This window comes from Lissotriton vulgaris, unplaced genomic scaffold, assembly GCF_964263255.1.
Source record: "Lissotriton vulgaris unplaced genomic scaffold, aLisVul1.2 SCAFFOLD_5717, whole genome shotgun sequence".
In the NCBI taxonomy this organism is placed as follows: Eukaryota; Metazoa; Chordata; class Amphibia; order Caudata; family Salamandridae; genus Lissotriton; species Lissotriton vulgaris.
The window spans coordinates 60592-72673 of record NW_028246336.1 but is presented as its reverse complement, the minus strand read 5'-3'; the positions used below and the strand labels follow the sequence as shown (position 1 = coordinate 72673).

General features: G+C 44.0%; 1 long non-coding RNA gene across 1 annotated transcript in view; it reads left to right on the top strand.

The window, feature by feature from the left end:
- Positions 1-12082, top strand: part of LOC147665976 (uncharacterized) — an 81012-nt gene that overhangs the window by 35594 nt on the left and 33336 nt on the right. The gene's annotated exons all lie outside the window — the stretch shown is intronic.

Below are 12082 nucleotides of genomic sequence, written 5' to 3'. Positions count from 1 at the left end.
AAAGTTAAGCAACGCCTATGTGAAAACCGAAGCAATATCAAATGTAAGAAAATCACGACCAAAATGTCCACTCATTACTTGGAAGCAGGACATACTATCAATGACCTTGAATGGGTTGTTCTGGAAACTTTGACCCAGAGAGACCACAATGCAGAAAGAATCCTTTTTGAGAAGGAACAAAGATGGGTTCATAGACTGGGCACAGACCGGGAGGGACTCAATGATAATATCCCGTGGGGTAGTATCTATAACTAATGACCTAACGATGAACCACCCAATCAATGATCAGATAACTAGGTTACTCTCCAACAGTCACCTTAAATTACAACAAAGAGTCAGAAATTAAGGATAATCACAGTACTATCCTTTGCCGCAATATCGTGTTATGAATAAGTCCTTACATAGAAACCGGGTGAAAATAAAGACTATATACCTTTGTTAGAGACTTAATAAATATCGAAATGACAAGAATGAATTTTAACCCCCTATAAACGATCCACTGAGATATATCTCGTATTTTACCAAATACCACTTCCAGCAAAGATTGGCTTTAAACAGAAAAAAAGACTATGAATAGGCGATGGTCTGTCTACATTACCTTCCTTATTTAAACACATGAACCCGGAAGTAGTACTGTTTCCGGGGCCGCAGTGGCAGAGTCAGAACCAGTCGCATGACGGAGTGACCGCAGGTGGCAGGAGACACAACCTCGACAAACACGTAACGTATTAAAACTGTGATAACTTAACTGAAATTTAACCTATTATAGCAGGCACCGCTGACCCACGCGGATCCCGATGAGGTTTTAATGAAACTGTAATAAGGTACGTCGAATGTGTTTAAACGCGTCCGATTTTAACATAATCTAGCTGTATGCATGGGACGAGCCCCCGAAGGTACATGAAATACGCCTTCATAATTTCGAGCCGAACAGTCTGTTTGAATGAAATTAACAAAACCCGATTATGTATGTAGTGGCTTGTGAGCGCGAAACCTAACAACATTGAGACCTTGAGCACTACCCTTAGAAGGTACATGAAATACGCCTTCTAAATCTAAAAACAATTGGACATACATAGACCTTATTGTGTGCATGGGAAACGACGCTGAAGGTACATGAAATACGCCTTCATAAGCATGAGTGTTATGTTTTCGAAAGCAAGACAGTTATCGAACACGAGTGCAGGAATATTACATCTGAAGGTACATGAAATACGCCTTCTTTAAACTGCCCTTTAACGATAAAACTGCTTGAAATGAAGCTAGAAATTTAAATTGTATGGTAAAATAAATGCCTAAATGTTTATTAAGACTGAAAAATACGATGTTTGCCATAATTGAGAGAGTTGCCCTTATCCTTGACATAGGGAGTTAGATCTGAAGTATAGTCACTTATTGAGTTGCTACAACTTTGAGCATTTTTATTGGTTCTTGGTATAATCCAATGCCTTTTTAAACATTATATGTAACCCAAAAAAAACCCCATCCCTTTGTAAAGTTTCTGTAATATAAATCTTTATCCTTCACAGGTACCATAGGCCCTTTTAGGAACTACAAGTAAATAAGGTACCTTCAGACAGTTACACTAAGCAGTACTTAGGAGTAATTTTCACTTTTTGCACCTCACCCCCTGGTCCTGAAGAAAGCCCACCCGACCTACTGGCGATTGAGGGCTGAAACAAGTCAACCTACTTCACTATTCTAGTGTGAATGAGTCATAATAAACTCCAAGTCACCTACATTGATTTTGTTGCCTCTTTGAAACCGGAATGAATAAAAGAATTGTGTCTGGAACCTAGAGACTTTTAACACACCTCACTGCATCACGAGCACCATTTCTGGTCACTACTGTTTTAACAAAGGGTATCACCTCCTGGTGGAGGTGGCATAGCCACTAAACCCTATGATTATGCAGACACGTGTGAGAGAAAGCGGAGAAAAAAGATATACCGCTCAACGTTACCACCAACCAACACGTGCATGAGGGTTTTTTATTGGGACTTGATAGAACCACTCATACATACCCAATGTTATGCAGGACAAGTGATCCTTCTCCTTTGATTAGTTGATATTAGATTCCAGGGAATTGAACGGATCACAAATTTCCCTCCCTCCCCCGCATTGATTTGGCATATTTCAAACATGCACAGCTTCCCTTCACACCCATCACTTATTCATTAGATTTTACCGTATCATTTGATGCAGGTTCGAAACACAATGTAAACAATCACTATAAACTGTAGCTTGGTTAATAGCTCTTGTATAGTGCGTTTATGGCCACCCAAAAAGCACTACATTTCTGTGCAACCAGAAGAGTTTGATGGGTGTAATTGTATGTCACTTTTGTAGATCGGTTTTAAGTGCATAAATTACTTTCCCTATTTTTATTTCAACGATTAGTTTCTATGGGAAAACTATGAGCGAGCTACACAAATGACCCCATGCTGAATTCAGAATTGTGCCTTCTTTTCAGAAATGTGGAACTTTCCAAGTTGACTTATGGGTTTCACGCATCTTTCCCGCACAAATTGTAAGCAGGTATAAACTGCAAACAGGGAAAATGCAGACCATTTGGGAAAAACTGTGTCAACCGTAGGGGGAAACTGTGACAAGAGGGTAATCTTAGCACAATTAACATTTTGTTGATGCTAATTTTATAAAAAGACACCTTTTTGCATGACCCTTTTTCCCCATTTCAAAATTAAAAACATTTGGCACATTTTGGCAATTTTCTCAGTTCCTTTGAGGATAAACTACAAACCCTTGGCACTCTTATAATCCTCTTGTGTGAAAATAAATTAGACACATTTAGTCTGGATATCTTTTACCAAAAAAAAAAAAAGATATGGAGGCTTGAGAGGAAGATACCCCAAATATTAAACGAAGGCTTATCACAGGAGACAGTGACAAGGGTGAGGCGACCCTTGGCACTTAAGAGGTTAGGGCCAGTAAAATGAGTGTCTTGATTAAGAGCGCATACTAAAGCGCCAAGCAGCAGGTCAGTCTCTTGATTGCACCACTTGTATGGTCTAGAGTTGGGCGAGTCCTTGAAGCCTTGAGCTTAGCTCACGTGCCACTTTGCCTGGCTCTGGATCAGCTTGGGGTCCTCTTCAGCCCTCAAGCACAAAACAAGCTGAAGTTAACAATCCTAGTAGTGGTAATGTAAGTAACACCCAGGTAATCACAGGAAGGGAGAGATGTGGCCTTGCAGCTAAAGATGCCGACCAGGGAACTGGTTTCAAATCATGATTTTGCTTAATTTCCTGGGATTACCCAACTATAATGAGGTCTCGCGACCTATCAATGCGCGCAAGCGCATTGAGCGGAGCGAGAATTCAAGTGCTCAAAATGCTCGTGAAACCAAGGGTTTCATTCCTGCGGTTTTGTTTGAGTTCACGTGAATCATGTGACCAAACAAGCACGCGCATCAGCCTCCCTCCCTCCCTTCCTCCCTCGTAATTGCATTTTTTCACAGCTGCACAGCACATCAAAGGGCTTCTCCAAGCGTGTGCTGTGCGGCTTCTCCTCCCCTAATTAATCATGGCTGGCTTTCAGTTTCCCGGCCGCTCTTGTTTAAATAAACTGAGGTCTGCTTTTGCAATCGTAATCTCCTTTTAATCGCACAATTCGGTAAAATTGACCCCACCGGACGTAGCTCTCATAAAAAAACATGATTATGTAACCGAACACTCCGATGGATTTTTTTTTTTTGGTCCGATTCTTTTCTAATGTATGCGCCTGATGTGACTCCACTTGATATGCTTTTCTATGGAATATTTTCAATGCAAGACTTCGTCTTTTACTGACGTTATTAAATAGTTGTCCAAATACAGCTTTTTTGGGGAGTGATTTTTTTTTTTTATTCTAAGTTGAGACAGAAAAAAGCCTTACTCTGGCTTGAGATAGATGTTGCTTTAAAAGTTTTTCAAGCTGACCGTAAACGTTAACTCGCTGAGACGCTTGATCAGAAAATCCAGACCAGTCTTTATATTTTGGTATTTGTGCTCTTGATTATAGTTTGGCTGGAGGTTACTGACAGGAATCGGTGGGAAGATCCTGCCACAGCCCGCAGGCACCAACAGCCATTTTTGCTTAGACTGGATTTCTCTCGTTAACGTGAAACCCAAGACTTGACTTTATCTGATTACGTCAGAGAAAGGTCCCGAGGCACCACTCCCTCAACTGCATTCCCCAGCCGACACCGGAACGAGTGCTGCTCAGTTATTGTACAAGGGGCGTTTAACATCATGTTCACATGAGGTTCTTTAAAATCTCATAAAATTCCTTATCTTGCGATTTGCATCCTGTGTGTCCGAGCCCATTGACCACCCACGCGGCTGTCAAACCGCTTGCACTGACCTTTCTGCCTTCGGTGACCTCTAATCAGCTGTAGCGATTGAGGTACGGGATTAGCCCAACCAGTGGTAATCTCTTGCAGGAGAGACTTTGGCAAAGCGCAGGTTCAAGAACAAGTGAAAGACTACCGAGGCTTTGATAGTAACCGTGCGATACTGAGTCTGCTATATGTTAGTCGATGACTTGTATATTAATTCACAAACCACTACTCTAAACTTCCTTCTGACTTATTGTGACATTTTGAGCCTTGGCTTTTCTAAATCGTGTTCTTTATTTACACCCAAGTTCAGCAGATGCAAGCATTGTAATGAGAACACTGCGTGCGCCCCAGCACCATTTCATGTTTAACCCTTAACTGAGGCTGCTTGTTTAGCGAGCATGTGACCTTTCCGCTCAGAGGGCTGCCTGACTTCGAAAGAATGCAACCTCATCAATAGTTCACGTGCTGTTTTTCCCCCACTGAATTTTGTCTTGGAGGCCTAGTTGTACACAGTGTTATGGTAGACGCTAAACAATGTGGCTGATTGACCCTTTAACGTTTATGCTATCATTCATTTCTGACCTCTAGTTTGGTGCCATGCAATCCATGTCATCACTCTACCCACAACCAACCTAGTGATTATCTGCCATTATTTGATTGAACGATCTGTAGAGATGTACACAAGGTCTCTGCGGTCCTAAAGAATGAAGTAACCACTGGGCGAAACGTGTCAGCTGTTTTTCTATTAGTAAAGCTAAGCCGGCTGGTTCAATGCCAAATAGATATTTAAGTATTAACATGATGCAGTAGACTTTGACGTTTCTCCAGCCGTGGACTGGGAGTTAGGGGAGCTGTTATTGTGCTGGTGTAGCTTGCTTGCATACTTTCAGCTTGGCTATTACACATGGTTTTAGAGGGAGGTTTGCATTTAAAGGAGTGTCATCAGGCCAATTGTCAATTGAGTTATGGTGCAGATACTATCGAGATCCAAAGGAGTATGTATGTCCCTTTCTTTATCAATGCTTTCAACCCATACCTTTTGCACATCTCAAAAATTGAACGCATTGTAAAACATGGAAGTTTAAAAGCATGGTTGCTCTCATCTGGTCCTGGTCATGCTATAAATAAAGTCAATCGGGTTTGGCATTTGGGTAATAAGTGGCAGTCTCATGGTTCCTCAGGGAGCGTGATTTCCTGCAACTGCCTTTGGGATTTAGCCCCTTAACGTAATTTGCTGTGATATCCAGCCATTCTCCCTGTCATTGCATCTGCTAGAGTGAATGATGTACTTCGTGAAGCAGGTGTTTGGGAGGGGAATAGTGGTGGAGGCTGTCTGATGCCATTAATCTACAACATTCTAGTTTATCCTTTGCTTTGTTTGGACGTACTCCCTCTTTCATCGGAGTTAGTGCTTCTAGATGGCCCCAGATTCCTTCCCTCCACTGGAGTCATTTTGTGAAAGTCCTCAGTATAACAAATTTAAAAAATGAGGTTTCTTTTCCAGGAGGGTGGAGTGTTGGCTGTGGTTAAGAATCCGGAATTCATCCTGGACACATTATTAGTAGAGTTTGTCTTGCTGGTGCACATCATTATGTGAAGCTTCTTCCATTCAATGCATGTTGCGCCTGTATATTGTGGCCATGTTGCAAGTTCTATCCTCACCAGCAGTTATTCAGTTGAAAGACTGATCATAAATATATAATCTGTTTAATGAAAGATGTTGCCAGGTTCCTTAAGGTCCGACTAAGACGTCAACATATTTGAGCAGTGTGTGTAAAACAATAAAATATGGGATTTTGCCCTGAGTAGAACCCAGCATGTTACCTACCAGGGTATTCCATGGTCTTTGACCCTTTGACACAAAATGCCAGGCGCTGGAAGTTTAGGGCCACAGGTATGTAGGTGTCATTTTGCAATTTCCTAATATAATTTTTTTTGATTCACTATTAGGAAATCACAAACCCCTATGTACTAACATTTGTGACACACATTTAGCGATTCTTAATGAAATAGCAATTGGCCTACCTCATTAATATTCATGAGTTGGGTCACAATTTGCAGCCCATTGGAAATCGCTAAAAATACAGTGATGTGGCATGCTGGGGACATCAGACCACCATGCCTGTGTTTGCTGTTAAATAAAGCAGTGTTTTTATTTAAAAATGTGATGCGTTTCAAAAACAACAAGCACTGGCGTTGCCAATAGGTCTCGCAGTAGGAAAGTTGGAGCTAATGGTTTTGTAAATGACAAAGCCCTTTATGTTTTTAAAATGAAAATAAAAATAAAAGGTATTGTTATTTGCAATTGTAATAGCTCCAACTTTCATACTGCGAGACCTATTGGCAACGCCAGTGCTGGTTCTATATATTGCTGCTAACTAGGACACACAGTTTGTGGTCGCAGGCAGAGCAGACACCACTGGTGTAACGAAACTTGAGGGGTCCTCCCTGCAAGGCATGTGGAGGGGCCCAATCAGGAGCTCTGCAGCCAGAGCGCTGCGCTGAGGGGGCCCCTTGGAACTTGTAAGCCCCCCCCCGCACCACCGGGCTGCGGAGGCCTGTATTACGCCCCTGGCAGACACCTCACATCATCATCATTTGGCAAAGCGGTGGCACAGCACTTCTGAAAGAGACTGAGGCATGACACTGAAGGCTCTTACTAGGCAGTTGCAAATGGCTAGGTTTCTGATGTTTTGACTTTGCTTAGCGTTTTTTCACTTTATTATTACAGAGTTCTTTGCATTCTTCACAAGTTACTCAGCTCCCCTTGGTCCTACAGCCACAAGTGAAAAGGGAGTAGAATCGAACATGGATAATTAATGAAGATCTGGTTGCCTAGGAATGTGCCAATATCTGCTAATGTTTTAAAATTAGCGATCATTGCAGTGGTAATGCAAAGGCGCCTGCAGGTGGTCACAAGGAGGAGGAGATGTGGGGGAACCTTGTGGCTAGAGCGGTTGACTTTAGAATTGGGGAACCAGATTCGAATTCTGGCCTCACCTCAACATCTAGTGATTCTGGGCAAATCGTTTAATCTCTCTGCTTCTACAAAAAACACAACATGAAACGTATTCTGATGCTTATGTAGAGCGCTCCAATACCCTCTGGCCAGGTTTGCACTATATAAAACCATATGAAAATAATTACTGAAACATGAATCGCAGGTCAGCTCTGGCCCCAAAATATGCACAGTATATATATATATATATATATATATATATATATATATATATACACACACACACACACACACATAAACGCGGCCCACCTCCCAAAAATTATTTGAAAAAAATAAAAAATTAAAATAGGAAGGCCGACCCTGGGGGATGGGATCCCCGGGGCCATAAGTGGCCTGTGAGGAGGGGCCACAAGTGGCCCGTGAGGAGGGGCCACGTGGCCCCACTCCCCAAAATGTAAAAAGAATGTAATTTTTTTTTTTTTTTAAAAGGCCATGCCACGGGTGATTGGGTCTCTAGGGCCGATTAAGGCCTCGGAGGGGGGCCACGCAGCCCCCTTCCACATATTTGCAATTAAAAAAAATGAAAGGGCAGGCCCTGCGGGATGGGGTCCCCCAGGGCCAAAAAAAAAAAAGAGAAAAAGAAGGGGGGCTACACAGCCCCCATTCTTAAAAAAAAAAAAAAGACCAGCATTGCGCTGAAGGTCACGCCCCCTTCTTGAAGAACTCTGCAAACATGCCCCCTGGCGCGTTTGCAGAGGGGGAACAAATTCCCCTTGAATACTGGGGGTCCCTGGGGGCCATCTAGACCACCAGAAACCTCCAGTATGCGCCAGGGGGCTGGGTTGCAGAGAGGTGTTCTGAGGCCACGCCCCTTTTTACACCTCTCTACAACGCAGCTCTGTGGCACTTACTGGAGGTAGCTGGTGGGCTAGTTGCACCCAAGGACCCTCAGTATTCAAGGGGAGTTAATCCCCCAACTTAAAACGCGCCACAGGCGCATTTGCACAGTGGTGAAGGGAGGGGTTGGGGCCTGAGATCACATGTGTGCAAACACACCCTGTGGCGTGGTTTAAGTTGAGAAATTAATTCCTCGTCTATCCTGAGGGTCCCTGGGGGCCAACTAGCCCACCAGGTACTTCCAGTAAGCGCCACGGAGCTGCGTTGCAGAGTGTTGTAAAAAGGGGTGTGGCCTCTGAACACCTCTCTGCAACGCAGCCCCCTGGTGCATACTGGAGGTACCTGGTGGGCTAGTTGGCCCCCAGGGACCCACAGGATTTAGAGGAATTTATTCTCCAACTTAAAACGCGCCACAGGGTGTGTTTGCAGACATGTCACCTCAGGACATGCCCCCTTCCTTCACCACTGTGCAATCGCGCCCCGTTTGCGTTTTAAGTTGGGGAATTAATGCTATTTGAATACTGTAGGTCCCTGAGGGACAACTAGCCCAACAGGTATCTGAAGTATGCGCCAGGGAGCTGTGTTGCAGACAGGTGTTCAGAGGCCACGCCACTTTTTACACCTCTCTGCAACACAACTCTGTGGCACTCATTGGAGGTACCTACTGGGGTAGTTTGACCCTAGGGACCCTCAGGATTTAAAGGGACTTAACCTCCCAACTTAGACTGGTCACAGGGCGTGTTTACACAGTGGTGAAGGGAGGGGACCGGGCCTGAGTTGACATGTGAAAACACGTCCTGTGGCGCGTTTTAAGTTAGGAAAATACTTCCCCTTCAATCCGGATTGACCCTGGAGGCCAACTAGCCCACCAGGTGCTTCCAGTACGCACCACTGTGCTGCGTTGCAGAGAGGTGGTCCAGGCCGTGCCACTTTTTACACCTCTCTGCAAAGCAGCTTTGTGGCGCTTACTGGAGGTACCTAGTGGGCTAGTTGGACCCTAGGGACCCTCAGGATTCAAATGAACTTAATCTCCCAAATTAAAACTGCCACAGGGCGTGGTAATACGGTGGTGAAGGGAGGGGGACGGGCCTGAGGTGACGTGTGCAAACACACCTTGTTATGCATTTTAAGTTGAGGAAAAAATTCCCCTTCATTCATGAGGGCTACTTTGGGCCAACTAGCCCACCAGGTGCTTCCAGTAAGCACCACTGCGCTGCGTTGCAGAGAGGTGGTCTAGGCCCTGCCCCTTTTTACATCTCTCTGCTACGCAGCTCGGTGGTGCTTACTGGATGTACCTAGTGGGCTAGTTGGACCCTAGGGATTGAAGGGGAATTATTTCCATACTTAAAATGCGACACAGGGCGTGTTTGCACAGTGGTGAAGGGAGGGGATGATGTAGGAAAGTGGCTCTATATATACTGGACCGAAGTAAAAACAGCCGAATTACGAATTCAGATTTACTCAGATCTCAGTGCTGCATTTTTTAGCCTAGTACTGATCCTGAAAAGTAATTCTAACTGCACTTACCAGTAACTTGAATTTCCTTCAATAGGCTAACATTGACTGGTTACACTTGGAAATTCTTCTAAGTGTGGAGTTTTTGAACTTTAAAATATTCCTCTAAAATAAGGCAAACTACGAATTCCTATTTACTCACCTGTTATCAGTAGAAACCTCAGTTCTGCATCTTTGAGCCCAGTACTGATCCTGAAATGTAATTCTAACAGTACTTACCAGTAACTTGAATTTCCTTCAATAGGATATCATTGCCTGCTATATAAAATATATATAAATATATTTAAAAACATATAAAATAAAAACAAACAATATTAGAATTTCAATATTTTTAAAAACATTTTTTTCAATGTATATTAAAAATATGTAATGTAATTTAAAACTAAAATGTCTAGAAAATAAATAGTTTAAAAAAAATAGTTAATCCGCATCAAAACAATAAATATAACAATTAATACATTTAAAACTTTTCATTTACAAAACCTTAGAAATTCACTGAAAAAAACATAGGTTTTAGGGGTGTTCTAGTTAGCTTGACATTTCACTCGTACAAAACCATTGAAATTCCTCTGTTATAGTTAGTTCTACTAACTATAACTCGCTCGCCTGCAATCCACTGGTGATGATGTCACATATTACATCACTAGCACCCCGTCCCAACCTTCTCCGGGAGCAATCAGGCTTCCCCGACCCCTGCCTGCCCCGACATTGCCCAGCAGCCCCCGGCTGCTCCGTCCCCCGCCTGCCCCGACATTGTCCCCCGGATGTCACAAAGGCCCAGTGTTGAGGCGCTCTGTATAAATCTCCATGGCAGATGCTGTAAGTCCCCGTCCCCCGCCTGCCCCGTCCCCCACCTGCCCCGACATTGTCCCCCGGAGCCTTTCCTCAGCCGATGTAAATTGTACCCTTCTGTTTTGTTGTAACTCCCCGTCCCCCGTCCCCCGCCTGCCCCGACCCCCGCCTGCCCGACATGGTCCCCCAGAGCCTTACCTCAGCCGATCTAAATTCTATCCTTCTGTTTTGGTGTAAGTCCCCGTCCCCCGCCTGCCCCGACCCCTGCCTGTCCGACATTGTCCCCCGGAGCCTTACCTCAGCCGCCGCTTCTCAGTTCACCGCTCCTCGCCGCTGGTCACCGCTCCTCCCGCCGGTCCCCTGCTCCTCACCTCCTCCCCTGCGCCATGTCCGCCGTTCGTCACCGCTCCTCCCCCACGCCATGTCCGCCGCTCCTCTTCGCGCTCCTGGACGCCGCACCTCCCCGCGCTCCTGACGTCAGCACGCAGGTCGCGGCTGGCGCTACTTCGAGGGGACTACTTTTTTTATAATGTAATTTTTTTAAATATAAGGTATTTTTTAACTTTATATAGCCTATGTCCATCTGCACAACCTGAAGATTACAACGATGTATCGGGTATGTGGATTGGCGCTGTGGTTCCCGAGTTTACCCGCCTCAAAGTTCTTCCTTTATAATAGTAGTATAGATAGACATGGTCAGTGACATCACTGATGACCTCATCCAGTGAATGTGGTTTGGTTCGATATTTAAATAAGTATTATATAAATAGAATCTGCATTGAAGACTGAGTGGCTGTATAAGTGTCATTCACTGCAACTCATGGCCAAAAAAGGAGACAGCACAAGAATCTAGCCTTCATCCACTGTGTGCCAAGAAGGAAGGCCACACCGCTCCCACATCTGCACTGCATGGACGAAGGTGGAGGCTGCCAGGTTTCTTCAGGTCTTTAAAAAGAAGCGTGTTTTTGCAAACTCTTCAGCCAAAATCTTTGTTCAACGCATGCATGCAATATTGTGTAACAGGAACTATAATTAAGAATTTTATCTCAGACAATCCTGTAACGCCATTGTTCATGGTCCTCATTCAAGACCTTTGTGGCAAGTCTTCTTCCAATAACTCTGTTAAAGGCCTTTTATTCCTGATACTTATTCAATACCTTTGTTTAACCCCTTTATTCCAGAACTGTGTTCCATACTTTAACTCCTCTACCCAAGGCCTTTGCTCAATACCTTTGTTGAACCCCTCCAACCAAGATCTTTGTCAAATACCTTTGTTCCACCCATCCATACAAGACCTTTGTACAATAGCTTTGTTGATTCCCTCCATCCATGACCTTTGTTCAGTACCTTTGTTCAACTCATCCATCCAAGACCCTTGTTTAGTACCTTTGTTCAACTCATCCAACCAAGACCCTTGTTCAGTACCTTTGTTTACCACCGCTATCCAAGACCTTTGTTCAAAACCTTTGTTTAATCTCTCTGTCCGAGATCTTTGTTTAACCCCTCTATCCAAGACCTTCTTCAAATAACTTTGTTGAACATCCTCCAAGAACTTTGCCTAAGTTGTGCATTCAAGAGCTCTC